At 37.2% G+C, this 23,823-nt stretch overlaps 1 protein-coding gene across 10 annotated transcripts in view; it reads right to left on the reverse strand.

Annotated features, from left to right (window-relative positions):
- LOC131516824 (olfactory receptor 4F21-like) overlaps positions 1-12,928 on the reverse strand; it is an 82,908-nt gene extending 69,980 nt beyond the window's left edge. For 5 of the 10 annotated variants that reach the window (XM_058738334.1, XM_058738330.1, XM_058738325.1 and 2 more), the window contains exons 1-3: positions 12,772-12,928; positions 10,345-10,428; positions 6,133-6,305 (exon numbers count right to left, since the gene is read on the reverse strand). The gene's annotated coding sequence lies outside the window, so the exon portion shown is untranslated. Of the gene's footprint in view, positions 1-1,066; positions 1,187-6,132; positions 6,306-6,338; positions 6,388-10,344; positions 10,429-12,771 lie in introns of all 10 variants that reach the window. The other 5 variants (XM_058738329.1, XM_058738331.1, XM_058738333.1 and 2 more) reach the window with 4 other exon arrangements.
- Between the last annotated feature and the right edge of the window lie 10,895 nt (positions 12,929-23,823).

Consider the following 23,823-nt stretch of genomic DNA (forward strand, 5'->3'; position numbering starts at 1 on the left):
CCCTGACATTTTATACTGATATTGAGATGGAATTTGCTTCCTTATGTATTTCATATTGTATTTCTTATTTGTAATCTAGAATTGTGCCTAATGAAATATCTTCCATAATGTCTCCTCCTTTTATGTCTGAAAATAAAAATGGCAATATAATATCTTCTACCGTTAAGATAAACATTCCTTCTGAGGCTACACATCTTAAGTCTTTTTAAGCAAAATTCCTCATTTAGAAATTTTCATGAGGGGTATGTATGTATGTAGGTATGTATGTATGTATTTATGAGGCAGCCTGAAATGTCAACTTAATTTTCTGTTAAAATTTATTTCTTTGGGAATCTGGGCATAAGCTGATACTGATTCTAGCCACAAAACAGAGAAAAATTATATGATAATATTCTATCATAAATGAAATGTCATTAAACCTGTAACACAAGATATATAAGAACATTTGGATCAGAAATTCAAAATCTCTCTGGGGCGCCTGGGTGGCTCAGTCGGTTGGGCGGCCGACTTTGGCTCAGGTCACGATCTCGCAGTCTGTGAGTTCAAGCCCCGCGTCGGGCTCTGTGCTGACAGCTCAGAGCCTGGATCCAGCTTCAGATTCTGTGTCTCCCTCTCTCTGACCCTCCCCCGTTCATGCTCTGTCTCTCTCTGTCTCAAAAATAAATAAACGTTTAAAAAAAAATTAAAAAAAAAAAGAAATTCAAAATCTCTAACTGAAAATGAATAATTTGGAAATAAAAAGTAAGAGCCAACTTATACTCAGAACAAAATTTGAACAAGACAAAATCATTTCAGAAATGAGAAATAAACTACTAGGTACTCAAAAGAGACCAGAATGGCCAAAATTACAATGAAGGATACAGGAAACAAAGATGAAAAGAACCAAGAAAATAAAACCCAGTTAAAGACAAAAGTAAAAAATTTTCAGAGAGAAAGTTGTATAGAAGTAGGCAAATGATATTCAATGTTTGTATAATTTGAAAATGAGACAATATAATAGAATTAACATTTCATACTGTTATTAATGTGTCAGAAATAAAAGACTGGAATCTGTATAATGAAATACCTTATAGTCATCTTGGGAAATCTGATCCAAGATGGTCAATTTCAAGATGTATACTAATAAAATTATTGCTATTTAAAGTATTGTATCTTCTGAGCCTCCTTTCAAAGTAACTGAAGTAACCTAAATAGGACAGAAAATCAGGTTGGCGGCAATGTATGGTTGCCCTTAAGGTATAGTTAGTCCATCCTTCAAATCTATCAGTATTAAAGAAAAATGATGTTAAGAAAGTAACATTTTGTACAATGTTGGATGTATAGCAAAACAACAAAATAGGACAGATTTATTGACAGTCGTTGATAAACAGTGTTCAATCTAAGACAGGTCAAGTGGGAAATACAATAATTGAAAATTAAAATTATCAGAAATATGATCACAGTAAGCTAGATGTTTTGGGTCTGTGGATATATATCAGATTTTTTAACCTAATTATAATGAATACACTTTTCAGGTGTACATGTAACATGTAACTGGATACACCAGTGAATGGTTACTTAATGTCTAGTTCCTTCACTAAGGAGTATACTTCCTGAAGGCAGGTGAAAGTTTTATGCCAGAACTTGACACAGTATCTGGTGTTTATTGGGTATTTTCAGTAGGTGGTCAGGGATGGAATGAATGAATTCTTAAAAGCACCTTGTTCCTGGTAATGAAGATTGTTTCCAATTGCCCACATTTGGAAACCAATTGAGATCTTCTTTCAACATTTCTAACATAATATATTTCAGTTTTTTTTCTTTCATGTGAACATCCATGAACAGAGGAAATTAATTTGTGGTGAGTGAATTTACATTCCTGACCTTTTATAACTTTTGGCCAATGCAACACTTCCTATTTTTCATTTCCTAAAACATGTTCATCACCCAAAAATAAACCCCATACCAGTTAGTAGTCAGTCCCAATTCCCTTCTCATCGCATTTCCCGGCAACCATGAATCCACTTTTTGTCTCTATGGATATGACTATTTTGGACATTTCATATAAATGGAATTTTATGTGTTTGTGTGTGTGTCTGGCTTCTTTCACTGGGCATAATGTTCTGAAGGTTCATCTATATTGTAGCATGTATCAGAATTTCATTCATTTCAATGGCTGAATAATATTCCATTGTATGACCATACCACACTTTGCTTTTCCACTCATATGTTGACAAATATTTGGATTGTCTCTACCTTTTGGCTATTGTGAGTACTGTTCTACAAACATTTGTGCTATTTTTTTGTTTGCTTGTTTCAACACCTGTTTTCAATTATTTTGAGTGGAATTGCTGTCATATAGTAACTTTATGTTTAGCATTTTGAAGAACTCTTAAACTTTTCCACAGTGGCTGCAGCATTTCACAATCACATGAGCAGTGTCTGAACACCCTAATTTCCCCATATCCTCAGCAACACTTGTTATTTTATTTTATTATTTTTTATTATGGCCAATCTAATGCATATGAAGTAGGATCACATTGTGGTTTTGATTTGCATTCCTCTAGGTGTTGAGCACCTTTTCATGTGGTTCCTGGTTAGCCACGTGTTCATCTTCTTGAGAGAAATGTCATCTCATATCTTTTGTTGTTTGTGTTTTTTTTTTCCCTTGTGATACATTTATTTCCCAAGCTTCTTTTTTTTTTTTTTTAGTTTACGTCCAAATTAGTTTTGTTGTTTGTGTTGTTATTATTATTGAGTTTTAAGAGTTCTTTATTTTTGGACCTGTATTAGCTTTCTAGGGCCGTCATAACAAATTAACAGTCTTGGTGGTTTAAAACAGAAATTTGGTCTCTGCAATTTTGGAGGCTAGAAATCTGAAATCAATCTGTTGGCAGGGCTATGTTTCCTCCAAGGCTCCAGGGAAGAATCCTTCCTTGCCACTTCCAGCTCTGGTTGCTCCAGATGTTCCTTGGCTTGTGACTATAAGAATTCATCCTCTACCTCCGTCTTCACATGGTCTTATCCTCTGTATTCTTGTCTTTTCTGCTTTGTCTTTTATTAGGACAGTTGTTAATTAGATTTAGAGCCAGCCCAGGTTCTCCAAATTAATGTCATCTCGGCACCCTTATTACATTTGCAAAGACCTTTTTTTTCCCCAAGGATGGTCACATCAACAGTTTCAGGAATTGTGATATGGCATATAGACCTATCTCTTTGAGGGCCACCACTCCACTGGCTACAAGACCCTCATCAGAGGGTCTTACAACTACGTTCTCTCATCTGCAGGTTTTATTTTCACTTTCTTGAGTGGAGTATTTGACACAAATATTTTTAGTTTGGATGAAGTGCAGTGTACCTATTTTTTCTTTTGTTGATTGCTCTTTGGGTGTCCTTGTAAAGAAACCATCGCCTACAATAAACAAACAGCAAATAATAAATATACTATGAATTTCTAGGATTGTATCATCTGTGGTTTTTGTTTTGTTTTCCATTCATGGCCTGGAGAAGCGGAGATGATAATGAGGAGCGTGGTTTTGGGGTATGTCTGCAGACAGAAACCACATTATGCAGGGCCTTTAGGTGTTGAAAAACATCACAGTTTGAACTTTATCCTAACAATAAACGGATGGCCTTTGGGAGCTTTCATAGTATGTATGTTTGCTTTGTGAAAGACACTGTTAAGTGTTTTATGTAACTTATGCATTTTATCCTTAACATGCTATGAGAATGTAGTGCTATTTTACAGAAACTGGTTTAGAGAAGTTATGCTTCTTCTCAAAACTCCTACACTGACCCCCTTTCATAGGTGTGAGTTTCCAGTGTGTGGGGTCCTCTAAGCTTCTGAGTTTTAATAATGCCAAACTCTCCCCTTTATTCCTCCAGCCCTGAAGCTGGTATTTTTTTTTTTTCCTTCAGCTGCTTTTAAAATGATCCCTTAGTGCTTTAAAAAGTCTATTTTTAGTTCTTCAATACCTAGGTAACCATCTTTAAATGATATTTTTTTATTAAAAGAACAAGTATGTCTTTTTTTGGTGTGTTCTAATTTTAAATGTGTAACAGAATTGGTCCCAGGAAGCAGCTCCTTAAATATGGGGATTGGGAATTGGCTTGGTCTTGTCCTTGGGAATGAGCACAGCCTGAGATCCTTGCCTGTGGGAAATGGCATGCTAGTGATCCATTACCAGCAGGCAGTGGCATTGCAGATACTTGTGTTGATTGCATTGAAGGCTAACTGAAGCAAGTGGCTCTTGTACTTGACCATTTTGCTACTAATGATGATTATAATGAGTGTGGTGAGTGATGGATTCTTCTGAATACTTATAGAAAGAAATGACAAACTCAGATTTTTAAAAGTTGATTTCAGGTTGTAGTCTGAGAACCAGAAAAACATTATGGCAGCTCTTAAATATCTTACTTCTGTACATATAGATATGATCCTGCTGAAGTTGGCCACAAAATTTATTTTTGTAGTTTGCAGAATAACAATATAGTTTGTGAGAGAAGGGCATTACTTAGGAAGAAGTGGAAACATTTAGAATTAAACATGTAGGGGCATCTGGGTGGCTCAGTTGGTTAAGTGTCCAACTACGACTCGGGTCATGATCTCCTGGTTGGTTCATGAGTTTGAGCCTCCCTTTGGGCTGTCAGCATGGAGCCCTCTTCAGATCCTCTGATCCCCTCTCTCTTTGCCCTTCTCCCACTCATGCTCTCTCTCAAAAATAAATAAACATTAAAAAAAACATGTAGGGGCACCTGGATGGTTCAGTTGGTTAAGCATCTGGCTTCAGCTTGGGTCATGATCTCACGGTTTGTGGGTTCAAGCCCTGCATCAGGCTCTGTGCTACAGTTTGGAGCCTGGAGCCTGCTTGGGAGTCTGTGTCTCCCTCTCTCTCTGCCCCTCCCCCCCGCCCACACTCTATCTCTCTCTCAAAAATAAATAAACATTAAAAAAATTTAAAAAAAGTGTAAACATTCTTACAAACTTCCAATTATTTCCCTCTTTTGTTCATTAAAATATGCAACATAAATCAGTAAAGTGTCCAAAGCTTATTGGAGGCAATCTTAGTGACCAGCCAACTATGTTATTTAAGTAAAATACATGGTACTATCTTTAAAAAAAACAAAACCAAAAAACTACCTCTTACGTCCTAGTTAACAAGCATATTTTTAGCAACCCTATAGGATATACAGATGCAAAAGAAGTTTCAGACATGCTGCTTGCTTTACAGTAGCTTAGCAACTTTTTAACCTTTTGCTTCTGGCTTTATCCAAGAGGGGTTATTCAATTTTAAGAATCTCTACAAGAGGCATTAGCACATTCTATTAAAGCATGTTTGAAATTCTTAGCTGTAATTCAGAGAATTTTCACAAGAACTGTAATAATAACTTTGGGAATAGTAAACTTGAAAAAACAGGGAAAGGAGACAAATTGAGTTACTCTTTTAGGAGTATCAAAATATAGCAACACATTTTCCATGCTCTTCTGGATTCAATGTTCATCCACTAAGATTTTTTTAAATAATAATTTTTCTAAAACTGTGAGAATCTTATCATTTATTTTTTTTCAAGGAGAGACTTGAACTCAGCGAATTTAATCATTGCCTAAGATACCCCCTTGGTGAGGTGTCCAGGAAGCAAGTCCAAGTTCCTTCTGCTAGCTTAAGGTGCTTTCCTTTTCTCTCAGGTTCTGAGTTTTATCTAATTTCTGTAGTAATTGAGTTTTATATCACTTCTCACCGGATATATATCTGTTTTTACTTCTATCTCTATGTTAAAAGTTGTTTTAAGATAAAATACTCTATCTGATGTGAAAAACTTTATCTTCTTAAATGGAAAAATCCACTTGAGTCAAGATAGCTGGAATTTGCTAATATCCAGTAGCCATCAAAGAATGGAGATCTTCCAAAAGCTGACCTGAAAACATCTCTGTGGTTCTGCATGATGATGATATGTACACCTTTGTCAAAGAGACCATAGAAGCTCCCATAGGAATAGGATGGGAGGAGAAAAACTATATTACCTTCTTTAAAGGTCAGAAGTTAAACAAGCCACACTCAACTCGAAGCAAGTGGGCATGGGTAATGCAGATACATACAGATATTTTAAAAATTACTTTAAGAAGAGAGTTACAGAGAACATGAGATAACTTACTAAACACAAATTTTCTCTAAGACCAGATTGCTATTTCCTCTTCTCTTCTGATTTATGCTTGAGACGACATCCGCAGTTGGGTGGAGACAGTATCTGTAGAAGTACTTTCCCTCAGGCTGACACATATTCACCACTAGAAGGAATCTTTGGGTGAAATTCTCCTATTCTGCATTCTGGGAAGAAGAAGAATCATGAAAATAATTTACATTGGACATCTCTTGGGGACTTCTTTGTCAAGGAAAACTTTTTCATATTCTAGAAATCAGAACAAGGAGACAAGACAAATTACACTTTAAGCAGCTATGCGTTAAACATTAGTGAAGTTTTAAAGTATTTTTCATTTAACATATAAGTACTCAGGACATGTCTTTGGCAATATTAATCTCTAACTAGATTTATATCATCAAATTCAATTAAGGTTTTACTTCCAGTTGCAAGAAGAGTCATATCCTGACGGGTATGGTACATAACCAACATCATAGGTGACCTCATGATGAGAAGCTCTCTGTACCCACCTGCCCAATCCTAAAGTTAATATAGAGGCCTTAAGTGGATTCAGCCATGTATAGTGTCCTGACAGTTTCAACACCACATCACTCTCTCAAGGCTGTATCCTTGGGGCAGCTTCTGGGAGGGAGGAAGGTACGTGGAATGCACATTCCAAGTACAGGGGAGGTGGGGGGAGCCTCCCATTGCCCAGTTCTAACTCATGGGTCAACTGGTGGTCATGTTCTCTCCATGACCTCCCCTTCCAATTCTCTGATTATATTTTTAAAAATTATTTCCCCTTGCAGCTCTATCAGTTTTTGTTGCATATATTTTAAAACTCTGTTATTTGGGACATGAATAATTAAAATTGTTACTACCTCCTGATTAATTGATTTCTTTCTTAGTATGAAATAACATTCTTTATCCCTGGTAATATTCTTTGCTCTGAAATATACTTTGATACTAAAATAGCCACTGATGATTTCTTTTGATTTGTGTTCATATAGTAAATATATATCTCATCCTTTTATTTAAATTTTTAAATGGACTTTTTCTTTAGAGTAGTTTAAGATTTACAGCAAGATTGAGTGGGATGTACAGAATTCCCATATACCTCCTGTACTCCCACATACACAACCACCTCCACAGTCAACATTTGATATTACAGTGGAACATTCCTTACAATTAGTAAATCAACACTGACACATCACTATCGCTCAAAGTCCATAGTTTACATTAGGGTTCACTTTTGGTGTTGTACATTCTGTAGGTTTTGGAAAATGTATAATGACATGTATTGACCATTGTAGTATCATACAGAATAGTTTTACCTCCCTGAAATCATCTGTGCTCTGCTTACTTACTTTTCCCTCTTTCCTAACCCCTGGAAACTACAAATTTTACTGATTCCATAGTTTTGCATCTTCCAGAATGGCATATACTTGGAATCATACAAAATATACCCTTTTCACATTGGCTTTTTTTTTTAGTAATATGCATGTAAGTTCTTCTGTGTCTTTTTGTGGCTGGATAGTTTATTTACTTTTAGCACTGAGTAATATATCATTGTCTGGATGTAATACAGTTTATATATCCATTCACTGTATGAGGCAGATCTTGGTTGATTCCAAGTTTGGGAAATTTTGAAAAAAACCTCCGTGAACTTCAGTATGCAGGGTTTTGTTCCAATGCATTTGGGTAAATAGCAACCAGCACAGCTGGATTGAATTTGGTAAGAGTTTGTTTAGTTTTGTAAGAAATTGCCAAATTGTCTTCCAAAGTGTCTGTACTGCTTTCCATTCCCAATCAGGATTGGAGTTCCTGTTGCTCCATATGCTTGCCAGCGCTTGATGTTGTCAGTGTAGGTAGTAAGTAAGCCTAATAAGTTTATTGTGGATCTTGTTTTCATTTTTAGTTCTCTAATGATACATGATGCTGAACATCATTCACATGCTTATTCGCCATCTGTATATTTCTTTAGTGAGATGTTTGATCAGGTCTTTTGCTTATTTTTTAACCAAATTGTTTTCTTATTGTTGTGTTTAAAAAATCTTTGAGTATACTGGATAATTGTCCTCTCTCAGATATATCTTTTGCAAATATTTTCTCCAAGTCTGGCTTGTTTTCTCATTCCCTTGGCATTGTCTTTGGCAGAGAAATGGTTTAAACTTCCATGCAATCCAGACTGTCAGTTACGTCTTTCGTGGACTGTGCCCTTGGTGTTGTATCTAAAAGATAATTGCCCCATAAAAGGTCATCTAGATTTTGTCCTATGTTATCTTATAGGAGATTTATTTTTTTGCACTTCACAGATCTGTGATCTATTTTGAGTCAAATTCTGTGAAATGTGTAAGGTCTGTGTAGATTATTATTATTATTTTTTTTTGCATGTTGATGTCCAGTTACTCAAGTGTTATTTGTTGAAAAAACTATCTTTGCTCCATTGCATTGCCTCTGCTACTTTCAAAGATCTGTTGCCTAAATGTATGTGGGTCTATTTCTGGATTGTATATTTCATTCCACTGATATTTGTCAATACCATATTGTCTTGATTACTGTAGCTGTATAGTAAGTCCTGAAATTGAGTAGTGTCAGTCCTCTGACTTTGTCCTTCTCCTTTTCTTTACATGTTTAACCAATCTGTCTTTATATTTAAAGTGGGTTTCTATGCTGTAGTATATCATTGAGTCTATATTGATGGAAGATTGGTTTATAGTTTTTTTGTTTGTTTGTTTTTATTTTGTGCTGTTTTTGTCTGGCTTTGGTATCGGTAAAACTGCCCACATAGAGTGAGTGGATATTCCTCCATTTTCTGGAAGAGTTTCTGGAGAATTTGTCTTATTTCTTCTTTAAAAATTTGGAGAATTTATCAGTGAAGCCATCAGGGCCTGGAGTTTTCCTTTGAAAAGTTTTAAAATTATGAACAAAATGTCTTTATTTTTTATATGTCTCTATAGATTTTCTATTTCTTATTGTGTCTTTTAGGCATTTGTTCATTTCATATAAATTATGTAATTTGTTGGCATATAGTTTTCCATACTATTCCTTTAAAATAGTTTTTATTTTTTTTAGGGTCCCTAGTGGTGTTTCTTCTGTGACCTTGATTGTTTCAAACAATAGGCCTTGGACATAGATTTTCTGCATTTGTCTCCAAATGAAGTCCCCTCCCTCAGGCGGGGCTTCCAGACCCCTCTTGTTTACAATGTTCACCCTGGGCATCTCTCCATATCATGAGGCCAGAGCCAAGAGGGGAAATGGGAGCCACTAGATATTAAGGCCACAGCATTTGCTTACTTTGTGTCTCTGTGTTATATGTTGGTAATTCTTACAATATTTAAACTTTTATATATTTGTTAGGGTTATCTGAGATCATTGATCTTTGTTGCTTTCATTGTAATTTTTTGGGGTATATGAACCATACCCATATAAGATGGCAAATGTAATTGGTAAATGTTTGTGTTGACTGCTCCAACAACTGTTCCCCCATCTCTCTCCATCTCCACAGGGCTACCTATTCCCAGAGGCAAACAACGTTGATATTAGGTCAGTTAACAATCCTACAGTGGCCTTTAGGTGTCCAAGTAAAAAGAAGAGTCACACATCTCACCTCAAATTAAAAGCTAGAAATGATTAAGCTTAATGAGGAAGGCATGTTGAAAACTGAGACAGGCCAAAAACTAGGCCTCTTGTGCCAAACAGCCAAGTTGTGAATGCAAAGAAAAAGTTTTTGAAGGAAATTAGAGGTGCTATTCCCAACAACACATGAAATAGTAAGAATGCAAAACAGCATTTTTGGTGGTAGGCAGAAAGTTCTCGTAGTTTTGGATAGAAGATCCAACCAGTCTCAGCATTCCCTTAAGCCAAAGCCTAAGCTAGCACAAGGCCCTAACGCTCTTCAATTCTAGAAAGGCTGAGAGAGGTGAGGAAGCTGCAGGAGAAAACTTTGAAGTTAGCAGAAGTTGGTTCATGAAGTTTAAAGCAAGAAACTATCTCTAAAACATAAAAGTGCAAGGTGAAGCTGCGAGTACTGATGTAGAAACTGCAGAAAGTTATCCAGAAGGTCTAGCTAAGACAGCTGATGATGCTCTATAATTTCAACAACAAATCCTGGTAACAGCAAATCTGTTTACAACATTATTTACCGAATACTTTAAGCTCACTTTGAGACAACTCCTTAGAAAAAAAAGATTCCTTTCAAAATAATACTATTCATTGACAATGTACCTGGTCACACAAGAGCTCTGGTGGAGATGTACAATGAGAATAATGTTGTTTTCCTGCCTGGCAATGCAACATCCATTCTGTAGCCTGGGGATCAAGAAGTAATTTCAATTTTCAAGTCTTATTATTTAATAAATACATTTTATAAAGCTATAACTGCCACAGATAGTGATTCCTCTGATGGACTTAGGAGAAGTCGATTGAAAACCTTCTGGAAAGGATTCACCTTTCTAAATGCCATTAAGAACATTTTTGATTCATGAAAAGGTCAATATAGCAACATGAACAAGAGTTTGAGAGAAGTGTCAACTCTCATGGATAAATCTGAGGAGTCCAGGACTTCAGTGGGGGAAGTAACTATAGATAAAGAGCAAAATAACTAGAATTGTTAGTGGAGCCTGACAGTGTTACTGAATTGCAACAATCTCACAATAAAACTTTAACATGAGGCTTTGCTTCTTATAGATTAGCAAAGAGGATCTATTCTTGGTAAAGATACTGTGAAGATTGTGGAAATGACAACAAAGGATTTAGAATGTTACATAAACTTAATTGATAAAGCAGCAGAGCTGGGGAGGATTGACTTCAGTTTTGAAAGTAGTTTTACTGTTGGTAATATGCTATCGAAACGCATTGCGTGCTTCAGAGAAATCATTTGTGAAAGGAAAAATCAACCAATGTGGAAAACTTCACTGTTGCATTTTTTTTTAAGAAATAAAATTTCCTCACCCATCCCAACCATCAGCAACCACCACCCTGGTCAGTCAGCAGCCATCCACATGGAGGCAAGACCCTCCATCAGCACAAAGATTACAACTTGCTGAAAGCTCAGATGCTGGTTAGCAATTTTTAGCAAAAGGTTTTTTTCACCTAAGGTATATACATTATTTTCTTTACATATAATGGATGCTATTACACACTGAAAAGACTACAGTATATTGTAAACATAACTTTTATAGGCATTGGGAAGCCAAAATATTCATGTGACTCACTTTATTGCAATGTTTGTTTTATTGTGATGGTCTGCAACCATCTCTCAATGTCTCCAAGGCGTGCTTTTATGTGTTCTGTAGTGTATTATTTTTAAATGCAGGAGCTTAAACTTTATTTCTGAATTCATAGTTTTAGATGGAACTAACACCTGTCAGCTTTCAAGATTCCTCAGTGCTCGAAGACTTCTCCAGTCCCAGTAATTGTTCCCTCCCTGCCTCCCCCAAGCACTCCCAACTATAAACATTATGTTGCTCTTTTATTGACTCCCATTCTTTTCCTCATTCCTCAAATGGTAAGGTCCAGTTTGTTGTTTTCTTTACTTTGACCTAGTCAGTCTTTCCAGAGCCCCCTTTCCTTTCTTTGTTTTCTAGCTCAATATACAACAAAAAGAAAGTGGGTGATGAATTTTTGCTCTTCCCACTGAGGATAGGAATTGGACAGGGCTGCTGAGCACATCATACAGAAAAGGGAGCCCAGGCTCAGAGAAGTAGAGGTAATTATGGGTGAGGTCACTGGAATTAAGCTGATCCCAGGTGATCTCATTTTGGTTGTTTACGCAGGTTCTAAGAGTAGTTCAGTGCAGGTCTGTATTGTATAGCATAGTGTTATACTTTCTAAACTCTTTGTTCTTTCTAGCTGCACAGGAACAGTTCCAAGATCAGCAGTACATCTCCTATAATTTCTTTATTGGAGCTGGTGTAGTCTAAACAACCACATCAAAAGAAAACCCTGAATAAAGCTATCTGTTTAGGTACAAAAATGCTTAAATTTTCTTAAATTAGCATGGGTTATTGATAGCTGGCTATAAGTTTTAATAGCTTAATTTAGAAGCAGCCTCACTCTCTTTGAAAAGGCTTGTAAAAAAGATAGATTCAGGAAATTTAACTCCATATCAAGAAGAGATACATGTACCTACATAAATGAATCCTCTTGACTTTATCACTCTTTTGCTTTGTCCTTAATGCCTACATAAAATTCTCAGTGGATCTTTTCCTAACAGGTTGAGTCATAATTAATGCTTCTCATCTCTGTGCCCTCATGGTACCTAGTGATATAATTATTTGTATATATATAGAAATATATATCTTTCTTCAAAGACTATAAATTTCTAAAATTTATTTATTGTCATGTTAGCTCCTAGCATGCTGCCTGGCAAAAAAATCTTTCCTCAATGACAAATGCAGTCATTTATTGAGATTCTGCTATTTGCCATATTATGTTTTTTAGGAAATTCATGTAAATTATCTCTCTTAATTCTCATAGCTCTGAGTTAAATTTTCTTTCTAGCTCATCCAGAATCTCCGACACATTGTTCCAAACCTGAGTGTGCTTTTCACTACTGATTATAACAAACTCAGCTAACATTTGCTATTTTGTGTGAGCTTTAACAGGCAAATGGTTTGACTTTATTATCTTTGCAACATCTCTTTTGCTTACCAGTTCAGAGACAGTTACAGGCAATGTGTTGAGATAGGAAAATTTCTAGATGGCTGCGAATCTTCTGAATTCATAGTTCTTTTAGAAGGAACAGGTTGATAAGATGTATAAACTCCAACCTAGATTTCTGAATATAGTTTCTATTGGTATCAGGTAGTGTGTACTAGAAAATTCTCAGAATCTTCAGTAGGTGATTCTATTGGGAATTCTGTCTGTTGAGAGAATAATGCTTCACAAAAATGTGTTTTGTGATGGTTTCATCTTTTAGAGCAGTAACAGTTTGAAAGGACAGATGAGGTGAGACCACTAGGGAGATTAGGGATATTTTTAGAGCTGGTGGCTTACTTTCTTCTCTTGTCTTCAGGTGGCTATGCAACCATTAAGTTTAAAAAATTTTTTTGGTTGTAAAATAATCAGATTAAGCAAATGTTGTTGCTTCTGGTGCCACATGATTCATTTTCATGTAAAACTCTCCCATGGATAGAGATATGAGATGGATGGAATATAAGTCATGTACTTGCATCTTGGCTGTGAATCTGGTTGAGAAATATAGTTTGTTTTTATTTTATTTTATTTATTTTATTTTTTAAATGACTTTTTAATGTTTATTTGTTTTTGAGAGAGAGAGAAAGAGAGAAAAAGGCAGAGGATTCAAAGAAGGCTCCACTCTGACAGCAGACAGCCCAATGTGGGGCTCAAACTCACAAACCGTAAGATCATGACCTGAACTAACTGAGCCACCCAGGTGCCCCAGGAAATATATCCTTAAAAAAATCCCTTATTGGCAAGGCAGTTACACTAATGGGATTACCAAAATGTGAAGGTGTTCAAAGCTTTTAATAGAAGACACAAAACATAGAATTCTCTACATATAAATCATTTGCAATGAACTCGGATATTAATGCAAAAACATGTCACCTCCTTACCCCAGGGAAGATGTGATCGGATTACTTCCCTAGAATTTAAATGTGGTTCAATCCCTCTCTATCTAAGTGTCCTACAGTGGGATAGGAGAGATGGGGAGCAAGTTTTCAGTGTTTGTACTTTGAATCAAACCTCACCAGCAGAGAATATGGAATTCATACAGGATGCTGTTATAATGTAACTATGAAAAAAAAATAATGGAAAGGGAAGATGGCGGCGTAGGAGGACGCTGGGCTCACCGCGCGTCCTGCTGATCACTTAGATTCCACCTACACCTGCCTAAAGAACCCAGAAAACCGCCAGAGGATTAGCAGAACGGAGTCTCCAGAGCCAAGTGCAGACGAGAGGCCCACGGAAGAGGGTAGGAAGGGCGGCGAGGCGGTGAGCGCTCCACGGACTGGCGGGAGGGAGCCGGGGCGGAGGGGCGGCTCGCCGGCCAAGCAGAGCCCCCGAGTCGGGCTGGCAAAAGCGGAGGGGCCGGACGGACTGTGTTCCGACAGCAAGCGCGACTTAGCGTCTGGGAGGTCAGAAGTTAACAGCTCTGCTCAGAAAGCGGGAAGGCTGGAGGACAAAGGGAGGGAGAGCTGCTGAGCCCCCGGACGGCAGAGCTCAGCTTGGCGGGGAACAAAGGCGCTCGCCAGCGCCATCTCCCCCGCCCATCCCCCAGCCAAAATCCCAAAGAGAACCAGTTCCTGCCAGGGAACTTGCTCGCTCCGCGCAAACACCCAACTCTGTGCTTCTGCGGAGCCAAACCTCCGGCAGCGGATCTGACTCCCTCCCGCTGCCATAGGGCCCCTCCTGAAGTGGATCACCTAAGGAGAAGCGAGCTAAGCCTGCCCCTCCTGCCCCCGTGCACCTTGCCTACCCACCCCAGCTAATACGCCAGCTCCCCAGCACCACAAGCCTGGCAGTGTGCAAGTAGACCAGACGGGCCACACCACCCCACAGTGAATCCCGCCCGTAGGAGAGGGGAAGAGAAGGCACACACTAGTCTGACTGTGGCCCCAGCAGTGGGCTGGGGGCAGACATCAGGTCGGACTGTGGCCCCGCCCACCAACTCCAGTTATACACCACAGCACGGGGGAAGTGCCCTGCGGGTCCTCACCACTCCAGGGAGTGTCCAAAATGACCAAACGGAAGAATTCCCCTCAGAAGAATCTCCAGGAAATAACAACAGCTAATGAACTGATCAAAAAGGATTTAAATAATATAACAGAAAGTGAATTTAGAATAATAGTCATAAAATTAATCGCTGGGCTTGAAAACAGTATACAGGACAGCAGAGAATCTCTTGCTACAGAGATCAAGGGACTAAGGAACAGTCACGAGGAGCTGAAAAACGCTTTAAACGAAATGCAAAACAAAATGGAAACCACCACGACTCGGATTGAAGAGGCAGAGGAGAGAATAGGTGAACTAGAAGATAAAGTTATGGAGAAAGAGGAAGCTGAAAGAGAGAGAGATAAAAAAATCCAGGAGTATGAGGGGAAAATTAGAGAACTAAGTGATACACTAAAAAGAAATAATATACGCATAATTGGTATCCCAGAGGAGGAAGAGAGAGGGAAAGGTGCTGAAGGGGTACTTGAAGAAATTATAGCTGAGAACTTCCCTGACCTGGGGAAGGAAAAAGGCATTGAAATCCAAGAGGCACAGAGAACTCCCTTCAGACGTAACTTGAATCGATCTTCTGCACGACATATCATAGTGAAACTGGCAAAATACAAGGATAAAGAGAAAATTCTGAAAGCAGCAAGGGATAAACGTGCCCTCACATATAAAGGGAGACCTATAAGACTCGTGACTGATCTCTCCTTTGAAACTTGGCAGGCCAGAAAGGCTTGGCACGATATCTTCAGTGTGCTAAACAGAAAAAATATGCAGCCGAGAATCCTTTATCCAGCAAGTCTGTCATTTAGAATAGAAGGAGAGATAAAGGTCTTCCCAAACAAACAAAAACTGAAGGAATTTGTCACCACGAAACCAGCCCTACAAGAGATCCTAAGGGGGATCCTGTGAGACAAAGTACTGGAGACATCACTACAAGCATAAAACATACAGACATCACAATGACTCTAAACCCGTATCTTTCTATAATAACACTGAATGTAAATGGATTAAATGCGCCAACCAAAAGACATAGGCTATCAGAATGGATAAAAAAACAAGACCCATCTATTTGCTGTCTACAAGAGACTCATTTGAGATCTGAGGACACCTTTAGATTGAGAGTGAGGGGATGGAGAACTATTTATCATGCTACTGGAAGCCAAAAGAAAGCTGGAGTAGCCATACTTATATCAGACAAACTAGACTTTAAATTAAAGGCTGTAACAAGAGATGAAGAAGGGCATTATATAATAATTACAGGGTCTATCCATCAGGAAGAGCTAACAATTATAAATGTCTATGCGCCAAATACCGGAGCCCCCAGATATATAAAACAGTTACTCATAAACATAAGCAACCTTATTGATAAGAATGTGGTCATTGCAGGGGACTTTAACACCCCACTTACAGAAATGGATAGATCATCTAGACACACAGTCAATAAAGAAACAAGGGCCCTGAATGATACATTGGATCAGATGGACTTGACAGATATATTTAGAACTCTGCATCCCAAAGCAACAGAATATACTTTCTTCTCGAGTGCACATGGAACATTCTCCAAGATAGATCATATACTGGGTCACAAAACAGCCCTTCATAAGTTTACAAGAATTGAAATTATACCATGCATACTTTCAGACCACAATGCTATGAAGCTTGAAATCAACCACAGGAAAAAGTCTGGAAAACCTCCAAAAGCGTGGAGGTTAAAGAACACCCTACTAACGAATGAGTGGGTCAACCAGGCAATTAGAGAAGAAATTAAAAAATATATGGAAACAAACGAAAATGAAAATACAACAATCCAAACGCTTTGGGACGCAGCGAAGGCAGTCCTGAGAGGGAAATACATTGCAATCCAGGCCTACCTCAAGAAACAAGAAAAATCCCAAATACAAAATCTAACAGCACACCTAAAGGAAATAGAAGCAGAACAGCAAAGGCAGCCTAAACCCAGCAGAAGAAGAGAAATCATAAAGATCAGAGCAGAAATAAACAATATAGAATCTAAAAAAACTGTAGAGCAGATCAACGAAACCAAGAGTTGTTTTTTTGAAAAAATAAACAAAATTGACAAACCTCTAGCCAGGCTTCTCAAAAAGAAAAGGGAGATGACCCAAATAGATAAAATCATGAATGAAAATGGAATGATTACAACCAATCCCTCAGAGATACAAACAATTATCAGGGAATACTAGGAAAAATTATATGCCAACAAATTGGACAACCTTGAAGAAATGGACAAATTCCTAAACACCCACACTCTTCCAAAACTCAATCAGGAGGAAATAGAAAGCTTGAACAGACCCATAACCAGCGAAGAAATTGAATCGGTTATCAAAAATCTCCCAACAAATAAGAGTCCAGGACCAGATGGCTTCCCAGGGGAGTTCTACCAGACGTTTAAAGCAGAGATAATACCTATCCTTCTCAAGCTATTCCAAGAAATAGAAAGGGAAGGAAAACTTCCAGACTCATTCTATGAAGCCAGTATTACTTTGATTCCTAAACCAGACAGAGACCCAGTAAAAAAAGAGAACTACAGGCCAATATCCCTGATGAATATGGATGCAAAAATTCTCAATAAGATACTAGCAAATCGAATTCAACAGCATATAAAAAGAATTATTCACCATGATCAAGTGGGATTCATTCCTGGGATGCAGGGCTGGTTCAACATTCGCAAATCGATCAACGTGATACATCACATTAACAAAAAAAAAGAGAAGAACCATATGATCCTGTCAATCGATGCAGAAAAGGCCTTTGACAAAATCCAGCACCCTTTCTTAATAAAAACCCTTGAGAAAGTCGGGATAGAAGGAACATACTTAAAGATCATAAAAGCCATTTATGAAAAGCCCACAGCTAACATCATCCTCAATGGGGAAAAACTGAGAGCTTTTTCCCTGAGATCAGGAACACGACAGGGATGCCCACTCTCACCGCTGCTGTTTAATATAGTGCTGGAAGTTCTAGCATCAGCAATCAGACAACAAAAGGAAATCAAAGGCATCCAAATTGGCAAAGATGAAGTCAAGCTTTCGCTTTTTGCAGATGACATGATATTATACATGGAAAATCCGATAGACTCCACCAAAAGTCTGCTAGAACTGATACATGAATTCAGCAAAGTTGCAGGATACAAAATCAATGTACAGAAATCAGTTGCATTCTTATACACTAACAATGAAGCAACAGAAAGACAAATAAAGAAACTGATCCCATTCACAATTGCACGAAGAAGCATAAAATACCTAGGAATAAATCTAACCAAAGATGTAAAAGATCTGTATGCTGAAAACTATAGAAAGCTTATGCAGGTAATTGAAGAAGATATAAAGAAATGGAAAGACATTCCCTGCTCATGGATTGGAAGAATAAATATTGTCAAAATGTCAATACTACCCAAAGCTATCTACACATTCAATGCAATCCCAATCAAAATTGCACCAGCATTCTTCTCGAAACTAGAACAAGCAATCCTAAAATTCATATGGAACCACAAAAGGCCCCGAATAGCCAAAGTAATTTTGAAGAAGAAGACCAAAGCAGGAGGCATCACAATCCCAGACTTTAGCCTCTACTACAAAGCTGTCATCATCAAGACAGCATGGTATTGGCATAAAAACAGACACATAGACCAATGGAATCGAATAGAAACCCCAGAATTAGACCCACAAACGTATGGCCAACTCATTTTTGACAAAGCAGGAAAGAACATCCAATGGAAAAAAGACAGTCTCTTTAACAAATGGTGCTGGGAGAACTGGACAGCAACATGCAGAAGGTTGAAACTAGACCACTTTCTCACACCATTCACAAAAATAAACTCAAAATGGATAAAGGACCTGAATGTGAGACAGGAAACCATCAAAACCTTAGAGGAGAAAGCAAGAAAAGACCTCTCTGACCTCAGCCGTAGCAATCTCTTACTCGGCACATCCCCAAAGGCAAGGGAATTAAAAGCAAAAGTGAATTACTGGGACCTTATGAAGATAAAAAGCTTCTGCACAGCAAAGGAAACAACCAACAAAACTAAAAGGCAACCAACGGAATGGGAAAAGATATTTGCAAATGACACATCGGACAAAGGGCTAGTATCCAAAATCTATAAAGAGCTCATCAAACTCCACACCCGAAAAACAAATAACCCAGTGAAGAAATGGGCAGAAAACATGAATAGACACTTCTCTAAAGAAGACATCCGGATGGCCAACAGGCACATGAAAAGATGTTCAACGTCGCTCCTCATCAGGGAAATACAAATCAAAACCACACTCAGATACCACCTCACGCCAGTCAGAGTGGCCAAAATGAAGAAATCAGGAGACTATAGATGCTGGAGAGGATGTGGAGAGACGGGAACCCTCTTGCACTGTTGGTGGGAATGCAAATTGGTGCAGCCGCTCTGGAAAGCAGTGTGGAGGTTCCTCAGAAAATTAAAAATAGACCTACCCTATGACCCAGCAATAGCACTGCTAGGAATTTATCCAAGGGATACAGGAGTACTGATGCATAGGGGCACTTGTACCCCAATGTTTATAGCAGCACTCTCAACAATCGCCAAATTATGGAAAGAGCCTAAATGTCCATCAACTGATGAATGGATAAAGAAATTGTGGTTTATATACACAATGGAATACTACGTGGCAATGAGAAAGAATGAAATATGGCCTTTTGTAGCAACGTGGATGGAACTGGAGAGTGTGATGCTAAGTGAAATAAGCCATACAGAGAAAGACAGATACCATATGGTTTCACTCTTATGTGGATCCTGAGAAACGTAACAGAAACCCATGGGGGAGGGGAAGGGAAAAAAAAAAAAAAAAGAGGTTAGAGTGGGAGAGAGCCAAAGCATAAGATACTGTTAAAAACTGAGAACAAACTGAGGGTTGATGGGGGGTGGGAGGGAGGGCAGGGTGGGTGATGGGTATTGAGGAGGGCACCTTTTGGGATGAGCACTGGGTGTTGTATGGAAACCAATTTGACAGTAAATTTCATATATTAAAAAATAAATAAAAAAAAAAAATAATGACATCCCTGATATATTGGCATCCAGAATATAGACTCTTTAATTGAGGTCAGACTCTGGTGACACTGATATGAGAAGAAAGTGAATGATCTGAGAAACTAGAGTAAAATTTATGAGAATATCTTGAAGCATATGGTAGCCCTGATCTGACATGAATACTTTAGTCCCAGGCAGATGAGGGCTTGTGAGGGTTGTGTGACAAGCGGCCACAGAACAGTTGATTTGTGCTGCTTTTCTTTTCTTTTTTCATTATATTTAGTAGAATATTTGATACACACAGCTGTGATGAAGAATGGGAAAGATCTTTATGACCTGATACGGAGGTCATGTGACTTGACATTTCTAGGATACAGTGTCAAATGAAATGACCAAAATAATGTCTATGGTACGCAAGCAAAGAGGAAAATAAGGGGGGAAGGAACCATATATCTTCACATTTGTGCAAAATTAAACATAGGAAACAAACCACTAAACAATGAGATTAGTTACTTACAGGCAGTGAGTGCATGAAAATTAAAGAAAGATTGAGCAATTGTTGAAGATTACTTTAAAAAAAGAGACATGGCATTGGAATACAACTTGTGATCCTGGATTGGTCCTGGACCACATACTTTCTTTTCTAAAAGGACATTATTGCCATAATTGGCAAAAAAAAGGAATAAGTTTGATAGATTAGACATCTATATCATATTAATATTCATTTCCAAATTTGAAAATTACATTGTTTTAGAAAATACATACTGAAGTAGCTAGAGGCAAAAGAGCATTATGTCTAGAACTTACTTTCAAAATTCAGAAATAAAAATATATGTGTATACATATAATATACATATATCACATATGTATTATATACATATGAATATATACACATATAATTGTATCTCTATACACATATAATTTAATATATGTAAATATCTATTTATCTTATATTTACATAGATTTATATATGCAAATATATTTTTTGTATACCTATACTATATACCTTTATATGTACCTATAAAAGCACTGTTAAATATTATTAATATTACAGCAGAAATGAACTTTACTAATTACCTGTAATAGGAAAACTTAAAATTATGTTTGCAAGTTGAAAATATGGATGATACTATGGAAAAAATTAAAACCTCTGTTAGGAGATAAGGATTACAATTTAATTAAATGGAAGGACATATCATGGTCATAAATTGAATGACATAACATAGCAAAGACATTAGTATTGTCCTAAATATATGTATTCTGCTAAATACTGTCCTAAATATATGTATTCTTACCTACATTTTTATTAAATTTTTTAAATTTATTTATGTTGAGAGAGAGAGAGAGAGAGAGTATGAGTGAGGGAGAGGCAGAGAGAGGGAGAGGGAGAGAATTCCAAGCAGGCTTTGCACTCACAGTGCAGAGCCCAATGTGGGGCTTGAACCCACGAATGGTGACATCATGACCCCAGCCAAAGTCAAGAGTTGGATGCTAAACCTACTGAGCCGCTCATGCCCCAAAACTTAGCTGTGCTTTAAATGGGCTCACAGTGAAACCTGCATAAAGGTGCATGATTTTCTAAGTGAACTGTGAATAGAATAACAAAGCGGGTGAACATATCAACTAGATATTAAACCATATGTCAAGTGAGAGCATCAAAAATAATAAGGTGATGATAAAATAAAAGACGAATAGATGGAACCGAGTAGAAAACTCAAGTCATGTATGTATATGCATACAAATGTCTTCTGAGGTACATATATGTAAGAGTGTACATATGAGATATACATATACAATGTACATATAAACATATATACACACATATGTACATATTTACACACACACATACACACACACACACACACGTACTTATGTGATGACCAAGCAGAACACTAAAGAAAGGACAGATTGATTTGTAGTTGCTTCTGAGACTAGTGGTTAACTAAGAGGAGAAGAATAAATTTGGGTCCCTACCTTTCAAATATACAAAGGTGGTCTGCCGAAATATTTAACCACAAAAATGTGAAAAATATGATCATAATAGAAGAAAATGTTGAGGAATATCTGTGTGGTTTATGGTTGAGGAAGAATTTCTTATAATCATATCTTTTTTAAATGAATAAAAAGGCAAACATTTAATAAGTTCCTGAACACAAATTTTCATTCAGTCAAGGAGACTAGAGACAAGAGTAATGCATGAGAAATTCAAAAGAAATATTTGTAATCTATTAATTAAATTAAAATAATATTAATATCTAATCACTTTTGCCAAATAGAACTTTCTATGATAATGAAAATGGTTTATGCCTACCTATCTTGTCCCATTTGGTAGCCACTATTTACATATATCTATTAAACACCTGAAGGAGACTAATATGAGTTAGTCTCCAATTTTATTTCAATTTATTTATTTTAATTCATTCCACTTAGAATTTGAAGAGACATATAAGGGGTGCCTGGGTGGCTCAGTTGGTTACGTGTCTGATTCTTGATTTTAGCTCAGGTCATGATCTCGTGGTTTGTGAGATCAGCCCCTAGTTGGGCTCTACACTGTGCTGACAGTGGAGCCTGCTTGGAAGGAACTCGCTCCCTCTGCCGCTCCCCCACTCGCACTTTCTCTCTGTCTCAAAATGAATACAAAAACTTAAAAATAAACAGATATATATGTTACCAGCTACTGTATTGAACAGTGCAGAAGTACAGCATGCAAATCAACAAGAAAAGCTCAAAAACTTAAGTCGGCCAGAATCTTAAAAGAATAGCCATAGAAAAACTTGAATAGCTAATAGGTATGAGAGGGGTACCAAATTCACTGATAACCAAAAAAAAAAAAACAAAAAAAAAACAAAAAAAAACACAAAAAAGGCAAATTAGAGCAACAAGATATTATTTTACATTTAAACAAAAATTTAGAAAGGCTAATTACAGTAAATTTTTTAGTGGGGACATGAGCAATGGGAACTCTTGCTGTATAGCTGGAGAGTCACCCTGGAAAGCAGTTTGTAATATTTAGTGAAATTATGTGGATAAATGCTTTATTATCCAGTTTTGCTTCTTCTGGGTGTTTATCTTAGAGAAATTCTTACACCTACATAGGGCTGTTGGACAAATATTAATCATGAAATCATTTATGGTAATAGGAAATCATAAGCAGTTTAGCTGTCCATCATTTGATGAGTAGATAGTAAAGAGAGTTTACTAGTGAATAATAACAATGCTTTGAAGTGATGAACTTTCATCGCTTCTCGGCCTTTTGGCTAAGATCAAGTGAAGTGATGAACTCTCTTTGTATTAAAACAATATGAATTGTATTCAGAGGAAAAGAAAATAGAATGGCATTTTTGTAAATTAATGCACATAGATTTATAAAATAAGGAAATTGTCATATTTAAAGGGGAATAAATATATTTAGAATGAGATAATTTCAGTGAAGAATTAATTTAGGAAGAAAAGATAAAAATAAATAGACTCTTATGTACAATAAACTGCGGCATTGTTTTTATCTCGATGCTACATAAAGGATACTATAGAAAAGGGAAAAACAACTGATAAATGACATCTGGTGTTCTAAATCTTTTCCTCTCTGCATGATATAAAGAAGCAATTAATTAAGTCCTGTTATGAAGAACAGTGTCTCTCAAATTTTGGCTACAATTTCCCTTAAAAATTACAAGGAAGAATGAGCTTATGTATTTGACAAGGTAAGTCAGTGACACCTGCAATCTAATCAGTCACTCAGTCAAGCAGTGTTTATTAAGTAACTTCCGTATGGCAGACATGCGCTAGGGATGTTCCAGTGAGTACGGTAGACATGGTCCTTGACTTCATGATTCCTTTATGTTCTATTGGGAAATATAGATAGATGTAAGCATTTGATTAAATAATTTACAGTATGACAGACACTAAAAAACAGCAATCTAGGCTGCTTTGGAGTCCTGCAACAGAGAGTTCTGCTCACGTTTGCAGGATTAGGGAAGGCTTCTCTCAGATGAAGTTGGAGCTCT

Source organism: Neofelis nebulosa, chromosome 7 (genome assembly GCF_028018385.1).
Source record: "Neofelis nebulosa isolate mNeoNeb1 chromosome 7, mNeoNeb1.pri, whole genome shotgun sequence".
Lineage (NCBI taxonomy): Eukaryota > Metazoa > Chordata > Mammalia > Carnivora > Felidae > Neofelis > Neofelis nebulosa.